Source organism: Camelus dromedarius, chromosome 4, assembly GCF_036321535.1.
Source record: "Camelus dromedarius isolate mCamDro1 chromosome 4, mCamDro1.pat, whole genome shotgun sequence".
In the NCBI taxonomy this organism is placed as follows: domain Eukaryota; kingdom Metazoa; phylum Chordata; class Mammalia; order Artiodactyla; family Camelidae; genus Camelus; species Camelus dromedarius.
Window position 1 is genome coordinate 356,038 of NC_087439.1, and position 16,693 is coordinate 372,730.

General features: G+C 46.0%; 1 long non-coding RNA gene across 4 annotated transcripts in view; it reads left to right on the forward strand.

Moving 5' to 3' along the window:
- Nucleotides 1–912: 912 nt before the first annotated feature.
- The window catches only part of LOC135321114 (uncharacterized), a 31,627-nt gene continuing 15,846 nt past the window's right edge, over nucleotides 913–16,693 (forward strand). For 2 of the 4 annotated variants that reach the window (XR_010380519.1, XR_010380520.1), the window contains exon 1: nucleotides 7,241–7,489. This is a non-coding gene — a long non-coding RNA (uncharacterized LOC135321114). Of the gene's footprint in view, nucleotides 1,070–7,240; nucleotides 7,490–16,693 lie in introns of those variants that run through there. The other 2 variants (XR_010380516.1, XR_010380518.1) reach the window with 2 other exon arrangements.

The window sequence follows — 16,693 nt, forward strand, 5'->3', positions numbered from 1 at the left end:
ATTGAACCCAGGACCTCGTACATGCTATGTATGTGCTCTACCACTGAACTGTACCCTCTTCCCCAAGGCAAGTTTTCTTATCCATTATTCTGCAGTTTAGGAGTTCAAATAAATTGGTGTTGAAATCCAGATCTTTTGATCGTACTGCGGTTCTTTTCTTTATAATCTGCTGAAGGGGGGTGGGGAAAGCAGTTCCTTTGTTCATTTCTTTATTCAGCAGTGTTGAGCACTGACTTTGCATCAGGGTCTTGCTAGGTGCTTGGAAACAGTAAACAAGAGATGACCCTTCTGTGCAGGGGCAGGAAGCCTAGACCAAAATCTGGGTAATGTGATTCGAGCTACAGTATCCATGTACAGACTCTGAGGACAAACTGTACCCCCGGCTTTGCTTGTGCTTCCCTTTCCTTCTGGCTGGTACACACCAGGTCACCGCAACCCAGAGGCGCCCGCAGCCCACAGCACAGTATTTACCTCGATCTCCTCTCCCCTCTCTGCAGGGCCTGCAACATGAGCATCCCTGACTACATGCAGTGTGCTGAGGAATACGAGACTCTCCCCGTGGTCTTCCAACCCGTGGGGATCATTTCAGTGGACAATTTCTTTTGCATCTATAAACGAATCTCCTTGGTGAGCCAGATCAGCCCGTGCGGCTCCCAGTGGGCACTCTGTATCCACTACAGGCACCACTATGCGTTCGAGAATGCGTGGAGTGACTTCCAGACCCACCGCACTGTCGTGGGCCTTGTCACCATTACCGACTGCCTCTCGGCCAAGGCCTTCGAGAAGCTCCATGTGCAGAGGAGCTGTATGGCACCACGCTTAATGACTCTCAGCTCTTTGTCTTTGTGCTGCATGGGGAGGTAGCCAAGCAGCCGCGCACCGACGTGGCCTTCAAACTTCGAGGACTGCAGGGTGGTGGAGAAGAGGATCGAGGACTTCACTGAGTCACTCTTCATCTTGCTCAAGTCCAAGTGGCTGGATGGGACCCCAACAAGTCTGGGGAAAGGATCCCCCTCCTCTGCACCTTGTTTGAGAAGGAGGACTTCATGGGACTGGACACAGACAGCAGGTAAGTCTCCCTGGAGGCCCGGCCACCCTGGCTGTGTGTCGGGTTCCTTCCCTACATCCAGGAAGGGATCAGTAAGGAAGAGGGCTGTCTTGTAGCCAAGGGCGGAGGGAGGTGCAGCCCGACGGTTTACAGACATTTAAAAGTGAATCTGCCTTTGTTTCAGAGAGATCCTTTTAGGGTCAGTGTGGAGACTTCCTCCAGCTTTTCAGCCAGGACCCCTGGTGGGACCCCTGGAGTTGCTGTCCAATAGAGTAGCCACAGCCACTGATGCTATGAGCACTGGGGAAGAGGCTGGTCTGAGCTGAGATGTGCTGTAGGTCAAATGCACATCAGATGCTGAGACTTGTCTAGTAAAAAGTATGTAAACTATCTTGTTACTTTCATATATTGATTACATGTCAAAATGATAGTATTTTACATACAGCAGATTAAGTAAGATCTGTTCTTAAAATCAGTTTCTAGTATCTGTTTTTTGTTTGTTTGATTGGTTCTTTGTTTACCGCTTTAATTGTGGCAACTGAAGCTTTCTTTACATGGCTCTCATTTCAATTTTGTTAGGCAGCCTGTCCTGGGACATTCTCATCCCTTTTCTTATAGATGAGATGCTGAATCCCGAGAGGCCGAACGAGTCGCTGGTTGTGCTGGGTCTGGAGCCGGTGTCTCCTGCCTCCCAGGCCCAGCACCTGCTGGGTTCAGGCCCTCTCTTCCTCCCCGACAGCCAGCATGCCAAGTTAGGACATCAGAAACACCTCCAGGGAATTCCGGATGAACTCCTTATGCAGGGAAAGGCGTATCACGGAGTATGAGACAAAGCAGGGAAAGATTCATCCTCACTTTGTCCCTGTGATTAAGTCAACGGCCCCACTTTTGCCTTGGAAGTGCAGACGAGCTCTCCTGGGCTTACTACCCCCCACCTTCTGCTCTGTTTCCCCGTGTATCTATCATGCTTTCCCTCGGTCAGAAGAGGTGAGATGCCTTTGCCCAGAAGTCGTCCCCCTTTGCTGGGGAGATTGAGGGAAGCTGTGCCCCCACGGCCTACGGCCTCGGGCCTTGAGTCTGGAGGGCACTCATGGCGGTACCACATGTGACGGTCGGAGGACCTGGCACGTGCTGCCGGGCCCGCTGTGGAGGCAGTGCTCTGTGATTCTTGAACTTACCTAAGATCAAATCCTACTTTCTGGTTGTTGGTAAGTTGGAGGAGAAAATGCCAGAGAATTGATAAAAAGAAAGTCCAGACCAGCCCTGTGAGTGAGAGGCACACGGGGCCCGAGTCCCACTTGCGTGTGGTGCCTGGCGGGCTCTGGATGAATTTTCTGTTCCTCCCGGACATACCTCTATGACTTTAGTAAGGGGTGAGACATGTAGTGGCCATGATCTGTATTTGTCCTCGCAGGGCCCTGTGATCTACATGCCCGCACCCCCTTCTGCTCCTTGGGGATGAGGTGGCAGGTTTAGGTGCTTGGGCACTGCTATGGGCACAGCTGCCAGCATAGGGCTACACCGAGGCTGGCTCCGTTCACCTCAAATGTCACCTCCTGCTGAGCCCCCAGGCGTTAGTCAAGGTAGCTGCATCAGTGCAACGTAAGCAGGGACCATGTTCTCCCCCTGGACAGACTGATGGGTGAGCAGTGGAAGCCTGGAGTCCTGCCCAAGCCCCATGGCTAGTGCCTCCTCTTTGTCATAGGAGGCACTGGTGACATTTTTGCTCAGCAACTGTTTGGTTCTGAGTCTGCAGACCCACCAGAGAATGCCAGCTTGTTTTTGCCTTTTGAAGTCTGCCTTTGGGATTTGGCGGAGTAGCTGGATGTGTGCTTAGCCCATAGTGTTGACACTGTCACCATTGTTTACCCAGAACCTCGTGTACCAGGCATGGCTCTCGGCATCAAAATACAGCAGCCAATTAAACTCCCTCCTGGTGGATCTGTCTGTTTTGGTACCATAAGGGCTTAGCCAGCATCTGAACGTCAGTGAGATAATGCGGCCAGTGAGCTCGGGTCAAGCACGTTCTCCTCCAGTCACTTTTACTCCATTGTTGCTTTTACTATTCCACAGTCATTAATTTTTAAAACAATGCTTTGGTGCAGGTGCAGAGACTAATTCTCTCCTGCTACTCTCGTTGGGAGTGAGTAAAACTGTCCAGCCCGTAATGCGACCACATTTTGTGGTTTAAAAGCTGCCTAGATGCATGTATGTGGAGTTTTGGTTAGGGGCACTGACGACGTTGGGGTCCCCAAGCAGCGTCGCTCCCCTCAGGCCCCTGCCTTCCCTGGAGCAGGAGGTGAGGGTGGGTCTCACCATCCCCGCGTTCCTGGCCTCACACACTCAAGTAAATTATTGTACTTGCTGTCAAAGTCATTCTTGTTCTTGTGTGTTTCTAATTTTCGCTTGTTCCTCTTTTCCTTTTTCTTTATTCCTTTTTCTCTTGTACCGTGCAGTTGCGTCTGAAAAGGTGGCTGTGCATATCCTGCATTGGAAATAGCTAGATCGCCCTCCGTGCTGTCTCCATTGCTTTAAGGAGCAGAAACATTTCAGCTGCCTTGATCCATGTATTATCCTAGTCATCTTGTTATTTTCTAATTTTTTGGAATATTGCTTTGTTAGCACATCACCCACTGGTGTTTGATACCTGTTAAAATCTTTGCTTTGAGGAACCTGTTTGGTCCTCCTTATATTTGGTGACAAATGCACCCTTATTCAATTAGTTTGATTGTTTTGAAGAAGTGAGATGCGAATTGATTTAGGCGGCTGTTGAGGGATTCTTTTCATGGAGTATTTAATCTTGTCAAGTCAAAGTCTGCAGCATCTTGCTCGATTCCTGCTTTTACACAAAAGTGCTCAGCACGCGGTTCCTGGCTGTCTCTGTGTGACGTGCGTGACGGCGCTTCCTGACCGGCGGTCACTGGTGAGGAAGCGGCAGGCTCGGGGGTGAGCAGCTGCAGGGGACATTGTTGGAGGAATCAGTCACCGTTTGGTTATTATTTTTTTTTTTGCATTCAACTTCCCCGTGCCATTTACTTTATTTTTCCTTCATAAAGGGGCAGAAGTGGGTCTAAAATCCATGCCACTCTTTTGTTCCCTTTACGAGGCTGGTTTTTCTGAGTATCAGGACAACATGGCCTTCTTCTAAGTAGCTGGCTCACATGGATCTGGTGGACACAGGGACTATTAAAGGGACCGTAGCTTCCTCTCTGCTCCAGCCAGTGGGCATTCAGAGCCGGGTCTGTGGTTTGCCTCAGCAGCCGTGCAGGCCTCCCTGCACCTGCCTTTACTTTTAACCCATGTTGGCATTAAAGAGCTGACTCCATGTTTGTTGCAGCTGACGTCCCCCACTGACGGCTGTGTCGTTAGTTTGCGGTAGTGAGTCTCCAACCCCAAGTCAGCCATGAAGGAAGATGCTTTGGCCAATCTAAGACCTTGGATTCTCACCCCTACCCTTGTTCATCTCACCCAGGGGAAGGGTTTGGCCACCACCATCATGCTGATCATGAGGCCTTGTTTCTCCTTTCATGCTGTAGTCCAAATGTGGACACTTCATCCTTCACTGACTTGGTCTTGCTTGATACAGGCCAGACATTCTGAAAGAGTCCATCACATTCTCGGGGGGGAACAGAACAGAAGTAAGTCTCGCAAGTAGAAGGAGTCTAGGCTGTCCGGGTTGGCAAATGCAGGCTGGGATCTGTGATTGGTGGGCTGTGCCCTGGACACAGGCCTTTCCCGTGGCTCACGAGCGCCCAGGGGTCGGAGTGAAGACAGCCTTGCTTGGGGTCCTCCATCCTCATCTGCTCAGTGGCAAGTGTGTCTGCTAATAGGAGCTCCAACAGACCTCGGGACCTTCAAAGCTCAGATCACGGGAGAACTTTGAGTCCCTTCTCCAGGGCCTCCTTTGTGAGAATCCAGTGCCTTCTGAGGTGACCGGCGGCAGGAGATGCCTCCCCCTCCAGGGAGCACCCTTCGGAGGACTGTGACTCAGTGCACCTTGCTGTGAGCTTGTGGGGATCCGGCCGTCATCCCTGCAGAACCAGACTTGAGATGGGCTTAGCAACGGAAATGACAGGACTAATATTCCAGGCCAGGGCTGGAGGGAGGGAACAGGGGAAATTGAATGTGACCTCAAACACCTAGGTGAGTGCTGGGTCTGTTACTAAAATGGGGAGCATGGGAGGTACCTTCCAGAAATTGAATTCCAGAGTAAATGGTGGACATGAGGCATTTTTAAGATGCCATTTTTCGTCCAAGTTTGGACTTCATAGAGGCACTCGGGTCTATGAGCCTGGGGCTGAGTTGAAGGAGCCGGACTAGAGATACACGTTGGGAGTCGTCATTCTTAGCTGGTGTTCACAGCCGCGCATGTGAATTAGATCATCTTGAGAGCTGCAGACTGAGGCTGAGGGGGGGCAGGGCTCTGCCTGGGTTGGAGGAAAGCCCAGACCATGCAGCTTTGGTGTGTCAGTCAGCGGCGTTTGGGATTTTCAGGGCAATGTCATTTATCCTTAAGGGGCCGGGGGGTGGGCAGGGCCAGCCAGGAAGAAATCTGAAGGGAGGGTCGTGGCCACGTGTGTGTCTTGGGAAGTTGCAGAGTCTGCAGGGTCCGGGAGGGTAGACTCCTCAGAAGCTGGAGTTGGATTGGGGCGTGGGTTGAAGGTAGTCACACTAACATATCAGGGAGGGAAGAAGGCCTAGGGAGTCCCTGCTCTTCCTGACTCGCCTTCCAATGTACAGAAGGCAGACAGAGGATCTGAGGTCAGAAGGGATGGGCGCTGGGAGAGGAGCCAACCTGGAGAATGGTGCTTGAAAAATTCTGGAATAGTCTCCCTGCAAAATAGAGGTTAAAAAAATCCAGACTCTTAAGAACATTGATAGTGACTGGGGAGGAGGCAGTTGTTTTTCTGGCCTCCTAAGGGTAAGGCATGTATCCAGGGATACACAGAATATTCGGGCAGTCTATTCCGGGCATTTGGTACCGGGTAAACAGCACAAGTTTAAAGGGGGACAAGGGCAGCGGAGGGAAACTAGCCAGGCCCCGTGTCAGGTATCAGTCGGCCGCCCTACTTGCGTGTTGCATTCACATCCATGCTTCCCAGGTGGGCGGTGGCAGCCCCCTTTTGCGGATTGGGAAGCCTTCTCAGAGGGGTTAAGGAATTGGTCCGTTTAGAGGGTAGTAAATGCTGTAACAGGATTCAAGCAGGGTCTTGTCAGACTTCAAGGGCGTGTTTTCTCTACTAATTCCGGTACCTCACTGTTGTACGTGAAATGGTGAAGTGGGTCAGTTTTGGGGCCTTTCAGAAAAAGTACGATTTAAATGCCTCAGGACTGATTCACAAAGCTCTGTGTTCTTTGATTGTTCTGAAGCACCGCAGTGCTTTACGCACCACAGAGGTAAGGTCTTACTCCTTTGACGATGAAGTGGTTGCAAATGATGTACAGGTGCAAAACCAGACTTAGCAGCTTCTGAAGGGAAACTTTCCAATTCTCCCTTGATAGACTTTCTTCTACGGGATGTAGCTGTGCTGCAGCATAGGCCTGAGCTGTCCGTATGGATTGTGGGTTTGATATCCAAATTTAGCATAAAAGAGTCAGATGAAGAAAATCAACGTTCACAATTTATTTTTGGGTTTCATTAGACAAGATATACTATCAGGTAATGGCCCATATAGCTAATGAAATTGAGTACAGAACATTGAATTTCTTACTTTTTATTTAGAGTTTTCTTACTGCACAAGTTTGCCTGCTTTGGAACATCAGCTCCTCCAAAAGGGCGCTTGTCAGTTTGTTGGTGTGATTGCATTTACACAGTGAATGTAATCTGGGCTTCCTCAGCCCAAACTCTCCAGTGCAGAATCACGGGCTGTAGCCATCTCTTAGTCACGCAAATACTTCTAAAATTATATGATGCCAGAAAAGAAAGAAGAGAGAGAGAGAGACATTGCCTTTATCAAAATTCCTTTCAATTCTGACTGCAAACTGTTGTTGAGCAGCTCTGGTTTCCTTTGGATATGAATATATACATTTCTTTGCATGTAACCTGGGTTTTGGACTAAAACACCAAGTCCTTGCTTTCCGCAAGCAACAAAAATAGTAGCCAAATTGCACACATGTGAAATATTTTATTCTTTTTCTGAGAAAGAATCCTTGAATTTGGGACTTCAGCTGTTATTTTTGCTTTTTGCTTCTCCCACCCCTCTTGTAATATCTCACTCCTTCCCAAGTGGCCCCCAATAGGTCGTGGTCCCAAAGGAGCAAGCAAACACCCAGTTGGTCCCCATGCAGTGCTGCTATAGAGGGAGCCCTGCCAAGACCTAAAGGATATTATCAGAGAGGGCTTCCTGGAAGAAATGGGCTCTACATTCAGTTGTGAAGACAGAGTAAGGGTCAGCCAGTAGAAAGCATGAAGACTGTGGCTCATGTGGCAGAGCAGCCCGGGTAGAGGCCTGGAGGCTTGTGCGGTGGGGACTCGGGGAGAGTGCCATGTGTGGTCCAGGGTTGTGGGTGCCCCTGCTGGGGAGGACACTGGTGAGGGCCTGGGGTGGAGGGCTTTCGAAGAGCTTGGGTTTTACTAGAACTGACAGAGGAGGCAGTGAATGGTGTCAGCAGGAAGTGACCCTCAGGAAAGGTACTTCTGGATTTGCTTCTGATATTCTACAGTAAGAAATGTCGGGGCGGACGAGAGCAGGTCTGGCTGTCCCTTTGAGACCCACCCCATCATTCATTTATTCATAACATGCACACTTCTGAGTGTCTAGGGGAGAGAGGTTGGACCCACATTTGTAAGCAAAATATTCCTTGGGAGCTTAGCAGTGTCAGAAGTTGACTTAGCCTAGAATGTTCTAGGAACAGAGGAACAAATTGCAGAGTTTGGAGGGAGGGAAGGCTTCCTTGAGAAACAGTCAAACTGAGCCTGGAGGCAAGTGGGAAGTAGGAGCAGATCAGGGGGCCCCTGAGGTCACTGGGGACCTGGGTACTGAGGTGAGGATGGGCGAGCAGGTTCGGGGGTGGGGCTAGAACTCTACCAGGGAGCCGCTGAAGGGTTTGAAGTGGGGTGATGTAATCAAATTTATGCTTTGGGAAGGCTGCCTTGGCTCCGCTTGTGTGTGTGTGTGTGTGTGTGTGTGTGTGTGTGTGTGTGTGTGTGTGTGTGTGTAGCGGGGAAGGGGGGGGTTGCCACCAACTGGGGAGTGACATTAGAAGACCATTCACAGGCTGGGAGGCCACAAGTGGGAGAGGGTCGTTGGGGCTGCTTGGGGACGGCAGGGGCAGTGTGGATGACGGATTTCCTTATGGGGAGGGCTTGTTAGCTGGGCCGCCCTTGCGGCGCCTTTTGGCTTGAAGAAAACGGAGGCCGCCAGGTGGACTTTCCTCTTCTCTTCTTCCCTGCCTTGTGTGATGATCTTAGCTCAGCCAACATTTGGAAAAGAGCTAAGTTCCAGGGTAGCCCAGGACTTTGTTGAGCTCGTCCGAGTGAGATCTGATAGGATTTATGTTTGTCTTCAGATCTGCATGTTCACTTAGCTAGAAATGTCCTGTCTTTTGAATTTCCATAGGGGTTTTTACTCTTGATAAAGATTGCTTTCTTGGTGAGAGGAAATTTAATACAGCTGTTGTCTTTCTCAAAAAAATCATATCTTTTAAGAAATTTAATATTCAAAAAATAGGAATATTTAAAAATGATAAAGTAAGGCTTTGGTGTAGTTTCTTTGGTTTCCTAGTTAATGTGGACTTAGAGCCTTTGCATTACTTAATAGCACATCCTTGTCAGTATTTAAAGGGCTGTTAGCGCCCCAGGCACCACCTCTCAAAACATCATTAAAGTTTGCTCTGAAATAGTGAGATCATAAAAGTTTTGTTTGCAGAAGCCAAACACTTGGTTTATAATATGAAGCATAGCTCCATTTTTAAAATAATAATAGGTTCAAAATTAAGAAAGTGGAAGATAATTGAGTTTTTTAAAAGCTGAAACATAATCTTTCTTGTGCTAATGTTGAACTGGAAATTTCGAAAATAAAAATCCTACTGTAATAACATCTGCGTGGAATACATATATGCTTTCCCGTTTGAAAAATAAGTGCGCAGTGGTTTTTGAAGTCAGGAGCATTCCAGCTCATATACTGGCATTGATGGTTGCTGGTTTTCGATGGCAGAGCTTAAATTTGCCTTCTTAGCTTTTTTTTTTTTTTTTTTTTTGTAGTGAGAGGGTTGAGTAGTTCTTTGCCAGCATGATTTTGGGGCAATTTGGGGGCAGATGTTGTGAACCAGCAGTGAGATATTTCCATGCATTTTATTTTCTGGACATCACCAAGGCACCTGTGGGGTTTGTGCCTGCAGGCTGGGATGCTGTAGGACTCCCTGGTCCATCACAGTTTTGTCCTGGAGCTGCTCCGGTCAGTGAATGATTTTCTGTGGATTCGAGGTAAGGTGGTCTGATGCACATGATCAGATGTGTAGTTAAAGTGCTATTACATGAAATAAGAGAAACCTAGAAACATGAGGGAGGAGAATTGGCTGAGCTGATATCGGTGGGGAGTCTTCTTAGGTGACACCCTCCCCGTGATTCCTGCCAATATCCTCCCCAGCCCTGCACGGTAGTCCTGCCGAAGCAAGCATGCACTTTGCTCAGAAAAGGACTGAATTTCCTTGTGCCTCTGTTTGTTGGCTTTTTTTTTAAAGCACATATTGCCCTTTGCTTAAATGCCATCCCTGCTAGTCACATCTTACACTCATTCTTCTGGATGTCATCCATATATAGCTGCTGAATGGATGAACTGAATGTAGTATCTCCATGTAGTGGAACATTATTCATACGTAAGGGTGAATAAAAAGGAAAAAAAAAATAAAGGGGAAGATGAAAAAGTCCACCTGTTCTGGGAAGTCCACCCTGACTGCTCAACCCACACTTTTCCCTTTGAATCCCCACCTCTTATGCTCCACTCTACTCTTTTTGATAGTACTTACCACCTTCTAATAAACTTTAACATTTTCAAAAAAAAAAAAAAAGAGAGAGAGATGCTGATACCTCTTCAACATGGAAAAGCCTTGATAATAGCACCTTAAGTGAAAGTAACCAGACATAAACGGCCACATATTGTTGACTTCAGTGATCTGAAATGCACAGAATAAGCAAATGCAGAGGCAGAAAGCAGGTGATGGTTGCAAGGGGCTGGGTGGAGGGGGATTAGGGAATGACTGATAGTGACAGGGGGTTTCTTCTGGGATAATGGAGTGTTCTGGAAATAGATGGTGGTGAGGGCTGCACAACCGTGAGTGTGCAGAAGAATGCTGAGCACTGTCTCTGGGAGTGCCTGTGGTTGGGGCGGCTTTATTTTGTTCTCACCCTGCAATGTGAACTGTCATCTTGTGCTGAGGCAGTTCTACTCCTGTGAGTGGTGAGGCTCAGACACTTTGCAGAGTCATGTTTCTTTTCTCCCCCTTGCTGAGTGTAGGCAAAAAAGGTTTAAGCCCGAGAAAGTGCTCCATCTGCAGAAATATCTTTCAGTTTTGCATGGTGTAAAAATCTTGAGAGCTTTTTAATCGTTGACGACAGTCTGTGAGGGGAAACAGCCCTTGAAGCCTGGGTGTGACCTGGAAGAGCCGCGCTTCCCTCCCTGACCTGGGTGGGGATTTCACTGCCGTTCAGGCAGTGAAGGGCCCAGACCCGAGAGCGGAGTTGACAATCGTGAATATTTACTTGTATTCGCTGCTTCATCTTGGATATTAATTTCAAGCTGAGTCAGTTTGTGGCGGCAGCCTCATCCTACATCAGGAATTTACAGTATCTGCTCTTTGAAGTGGAGACCAGACAGACTTTATTATTTAACAGTCTCCCTTGAATTGATATCTCAGAGTCCTTTGTAAAAAGTAAAACAGCAGAAATACACACGTCCTTTAATGCCAGTCTGACCTGGATCGGGTTTAGTCTCTGTGCCTTAGTGGCCTTAACTGCGGGTGGGGAAGATGATAACAGTGCTTCCCTCAGAGGGCCTGGTGAGGGGGGAGTGAGAAGCACAAATTGAGGACTTACACGAGATGCTCATGAATGTCCGAAGTTAGTGCTCTCAGCCTGGTGAGGCCTCAGGAGCAGAGATGTCAGAACAGAGCATTCCTAGCCGGAGCTCGATCAGTGTTGGCAGCTGTTATGATCATTATCACCACTGTGGGTTAACAGGTAGTTTTAAGACTTGGTAATATGAATTCTTGAATAATGTTAAAAGACTAGACATCTCAGATCCAGTTTACATAGTTTTCAAGATTTCCTCTGAGAAATGGATGTTTTATTCCCCATCAGAAGTCTGAGTTGAGTCTCTAAAAAAATTCTGTATTCCTCCATCTTTTTGCTTTAATTCTCCATTTCTTAAAAAAAAAAGTTTTTAAATGGAGTTACTGGGGACTGAACTTAGGGCCGCATACATGCTAAGCACATACTCTCCCAAATGAGGTATAATCTCCCCCATAATTCTTTCTAAACTTTACTTTCTTGGTATTCAGAAGTTAGAGGCCTCTAATTCTTTTTCTGGAGACTTGTCCATGAACCTGTATATCTATTATTAATGGACAAATCTTGGTTTATTAAAAAAATCAATAAAATATTCTGCAATCCATCCAAAAGAAAATGCTCATTGATTTAAATGTTTCTCCTTTATGGTGATTTCTACTTTCTGGTCTAGCTTAATTTATTAACAGCCATCCTTATCATCATAATGACCAAACTCGCTTTGAGTGGACACCTGCCTAAGGCTAAAATGCTTTCCTCATGTTTTACTTCATAGCAGGTGTTTGAGGGTAGGTATCAGTGTCTCATTTTTTGCAGCTGAGGGATTGAGAGATGGAGCAGCTTGTCCCAAATTACACACAGCTGGCTGTGGCTAGCTCAGTGCTGGAACCCTGGCTGCACAGGATGCATTTTTAATTGCTCCTGTAATCAGCCTCCCGTTGAGTGTTTTCCCGAACTCCTGTGACTCCATAAATGGCCAATTTTAGTGATCTCAGCCTGATGAGGACTTCAAAGGAGAGACACCAGTGAGAATGTGAGACAGAGTGGCATAAATTAAAATTGTACATTTTTACAAAAGTTTTATTCTCAGGTAATGACTTAAAACTTAATTTTTTTTTTAATTTTAGTGCTCTGTGAGCACTAAAAACAAAACATTAAAAATAATTATAGTGCAAAAGAGAAGTGGGCTTTGAAAGTCCAATCATTGCTAGTGATGTTACTTGCTTTTCTCTAGTGGCCCTTATTGACAGAAATACTTAGAAAGACTGTGAATTGGTTTTATGTAGTCCCTTAGTATGGAAGAAAAGATTGTCAGTGAATATTGTAAGTAAAATCATTACTCTTTTCTTTCCTGATGATGAATAGGTAGTTGTTTTTATGGCTTAAGTACATTTCCTCATTTGTGAAATTTGAGTAATATCGTTTTCCTTGTCTAACTGTGAGAGTTAGACGCCTTGTACACAAAGCACCCCAAGGGGTGCTTAATAAAAATGTGCTGTCACAATGACAGGTATTTTAGAAGGATCAACTCTGAATACTAAAGGGGGTGGCTTATTTCTGATGCATATTCAATATGTATTATATATGATATATATGAATATGGCTTAAAGTAACAAGGATTGATTTATTTTTTTTAGTGCACTATGAAGTTTTAATGGAAATCTTTATCATTCTATTGAGACAGGGACTAGTTAATTGCCTTAAGCAGAACGACCTTGAAGATTATTTACACAGAAATGGGTATTGTTACAACTCAGAATTCATGTTGCCGTGTAACATCCACTCAGATATTTAAATTCGTGGATTCTGACCAGATCCATTAAGTTTAGAAAATCCACATTTATCATTTTCAGGGAATAATCTTCTGTCTTTGTGATTAAAGAAAATTTTGATTTTTTTCTGCACTTTTAACAGGTTTAAAATATCAAAAACATTGATTTGACATGTAACTTTTTTAATAGAATAAATCTCATGCTCTTTTAATATGTAAATAAATGTTTTTGTATTTCAACAAACTTTTACGATTTCCTGGCTCTTTGAGAAGTATTTTGCAAGATACTTAGATTACCTACTGTTGGAAAAATACAGACGTTATTTTATGATTATAGGCCTAGTAAAGATCTGTTGGTTTTTGCTACAGTGCAAGACATGAGGCCTAGGAGAGCTTTGCTGCCGATTGCCAGGAGGACAGATCCCAGGTCTCAGTCTCCCCCTTCTGTAAACTGAAGAGGTTGGACTGGCTTCTTTCCTCCTCTAAGGATGAGTTTCCATAAGCCTATGTCTTTTGTTTATATTCAGGAGTATTAGCAATATCAGATTAAATACTGAATACCCTTCCCTTACCCCAAAACAAAGTGCAGTATGTGCTACAGAAGCTTTTAGTTATCTGATCTCGTTTCTGATCCTACAGGCAATTTTGTGTTGCATGTTTCCCGGTAACCTGGAAGGTCTTTTTAGCCATAGGTGGCTCTGTTGCACCTTCTTACCGTCTTAATTTTCCTGTTTGTTTAAAGAAAGCTTAAACAACGTTATTTTATTTTGATTTCTTTGCTTAATGCTTCAGAATAGCACAGTCTCCATTATGTCTGTCTACCTGGAAAAATTATTCTCCTATATCTTAGTTTTATTCTGTCATCGCGCTGTGAACATCTCAGACTTGCTGTGCAAACAATGGCAAATTCGGACTTTTCATCCAGTGCTAGAAACCAGTGAGCCGGGAATTTATAAAACAGCTAGAAGTGGCCTCTGGAGCACCTTAAAGCTGAAAAGTGTACTGGTTCCCTGAGTATTGACTCCGCCGCTGTGTGTTAATTGGTGGTAGGAGATTTGGTACATATAAGAAGGGGTGTAGTTTTTTGACTTGGCTTTGCGTGCACGCGCTGCCACTGAGCCACGTGAGCCTAAGTCAGTTCGTTCTGAGATTTCCCTCGTCTGTGAGATGGGGATGCTCATATCTGCTTTGTAGAATTGTGAGAATTAGTAATTATGTAAACTGTTTACCACAGTGTGTATGTCAAGAGGGCTCGTAAACTTTAGCTACTGTTTTGTGAGAAGCCATCATTTGATAGTCTTTGGCAATTACTAAGAAACAGGAAAATAAGGAAAGCTGGTTTTATGATGAAAGATATTTGAGGAGGTTCCATAGTTCCTATACCCATAATTTAGCATCAGCAAAGTCAGAAATGTTACACAGTCGCCCTGAACCAACGTTAAGCCTCAGAATTTTTTGTTTACTTCAAATATGTTGGGGCTTAAGGGGATCCAATACTTATACACATGTTGTCTCCAGCAGCCAACTGAGAGATGACAGAAAAGAGTAAGCAGGCGATATATGTCTTCTTTTTTACTGATGAATCCACGTACTCCATGAACTTCAGTGCTGTGGGAAAATGCGTGTCATTATACTGTGTCCCAGAAGTAGAGACTCACCCTGTCCCAGGTAACTCTGGGCCACAGCGAGCCTTCCCTTGAGAGGACCTGCTCCATCATGCACAGGGCTGTCCTGCCATGGAGCTGAGCATCCCGGGTGCTTCCCAAGTGTGGCCAGCACTGGAAGGAAAGGAACGGTTTCACATACCCTGCTTGTCTCTCCGGACTCACACCTCACCCTGTTAGTGTGATAAAGGCTAGATGTGGGCCATGGGTCTGTGGTGTGGAGAAGCACTCTCCGTGGCCAAGAGGAGTGGGGAGGAGGCATCCCCTCCCTCAGTTTAAAACAGGTGGTGGTATGGAACAGAAGGGTGCTCCCCAAGAGTTATTAAAAGGAGAAATAAGGATTTTCTTTGGGACTTAGTCTAGCCAGGAAACACAGAAGATGATTAGAAAGGAGACTTGTAAATCACTTTAATATTAATTTGACATTGTTGAGCACCAATAATGCGCTACATTCTTTTCTGAGAGTTTTACAGAAATGAATCCTTCAATCTTCTCAACAATGGAGTAAGGAATGTTTGATTTTTATCCCAGGTTTACAGTGTGGAAACTGAGGCACACCAGAGGGTAAGTTGGCCAAGGTCACAGAGCTAGTAAGTGCAGAGCTGGTATTAAACTCTGGCTGTCTGGTTTTGAGGCTCCCAGGGATGGGCTTTGGGTGTTTAGAGGTATCTGCATCCCTGGATCTCTGTACATCTGTGCATCAGTAAGCCCAGAAAGGACAGAGAAAGGAGATTCACACAGTTGCTCACAGTCGTGTCTCGGCCACTGTCCATGAAGAGTGCACCGTGATTAGCGTTGTTTTCCAGGCAGTAGATCTGTTGGTATAACAGAAATTTAGTCCATTGAGTTAATCTAGAAATCCTTACTGCTCTGCTTCTGTCCATGTTTGCCATGTTACTGCCTGCCCGGGATTAGGCCGTGGAGGAGAAACTGTACTCATGGTTGAACTCTGATATTTCAGTCTGGTTCATAGTTTCACATATTCTGTTACATTAATAAGTTAAGTTTCTGGTTTTCTTGCATCAGTGTCTCGTGTGTTTGGTTAATGTGAAACCAGTCCATGGGAGCCCAGGGGTGCTGACGGTATAATTTCTGAGCATGTTGTGGCACTTCTACACGTGCAGTCCTGACTGGAGGATGTCCGCCTTCCTCACTGATTTCTCCCAAGAGCAGGGTCCTATCCCATCCCTGGATGTGACGCTGGGAGCTCTCTGAGTAGGCCAGTCAGCGGCCAATTCCACCAATCAGAAAATGATGAAGTACCCAGAAGTGGGTTTAATAGAAGAAAAGGGCTTCCAGGTAGTCCGATGAGCTGTTCGAGTCCATTTGGTGAAAAGCTGTTCACTGTCTGTGGTTGAGCTGATTCTTTGCTGTTGAAAAGTCTGGATTAGATGAAGGGATTTTAAAAAGCAGAAAGGAGTGATTTCAGGTGGTACGTCCACACCGGTGAGAAGTGATGGATGACCGCCTGTGTGAGGCATAGACAGAGTCTTACAAACTTCATAAAACAGCTTTAAAAGCTCTGCCATCTGAGTGCACTTCATAAGGGGTCCAGGCCATCACTGGTAACGCTGAGAGGGCATATAACTGATGAAGGCATAAAGGACATTTAGGCATCAAAAAGGTCTCAGTCATGTTCCCTTTTTAAAGAATGTGGCACAGTGTAATATATTTGAGCTGGTTTTTCACTGAACAATTTTTCGTGTTTTCTAGGTCTCCCAGCCCCTGAAGTTTCCACGCAGCTGCATGTCCCCTCGTTGCAGCTCTGTCAGCACTTGTCCTGGGCTGACGTGTTGTCACGGGGAGCAGGACGGTCAGCGTCCCCGGGTCCTCCGAGCTCCGTCTCCTCATCCGCAGTGCTGGGCTTCTCATCCGTGTCTACTTAGAAGGGTTGCTGAGAACCACACGTGATGGTTGTCAGGGGTGATTTGTGGTTGTCCCTGTGTTTGACATATAGTCAGTATTTGATAGAAACACATGTTTTTTATTATAGTTCTGGCTTCTACATTGCAGTGGTTTTTAGTCTGCATTTTTTTATAACTTTTTTCTTATTTTTAAATAAGCACTTTTTTTGGGGGGGGAATTACTGGGGATTGAAGCCAGCACATTGTGCATGCTAAGCAGGTGCTCTACAACTGAGTAATACCCACCCTCCTTGTCTGCACTTAAAAATAAATATTGCAATACACAAAATAGCTCTTAAACAC